We start from the raw sequence: 223 nt of genomic DNA on the forward strand, positions 1-223 counted from the left end.
GTAAAGTCTGTCTTTCTGTCCATCCAGCACGCTGCTCTCTGTGTAAAACTCCACCTGAAGAACCTACTCTCCAGCTGTTGTTATATTAAGGTAGAGGCACCCGTGTAGTTTCAATATCAAACAGCCTCCGCTGAATAACATCGGTTTCTCCAGCCCACACTTTGTCTAGTAATGTTTTGACTCACCAAAAATCCCCTGTGTTCCTAAAAGCTGGATCTGATTA

The sequence above is a fragment of the Solea senegalensis genome, linkage group LG18 (assembly GCF_019176455.1).
Source record: "Solea senegalensis isolate Sse05_10M linkage group LG18, IFAPA_SoseM_1, whole genome shotgun sequence".
Classification (NCBI taxonomy): domain Eukaryota; kingdom Metazoa; phylum Chordata; class Actinopteri; order Pleuronectiformes; family Soleidae; genus Solea; species Solea senegalensis.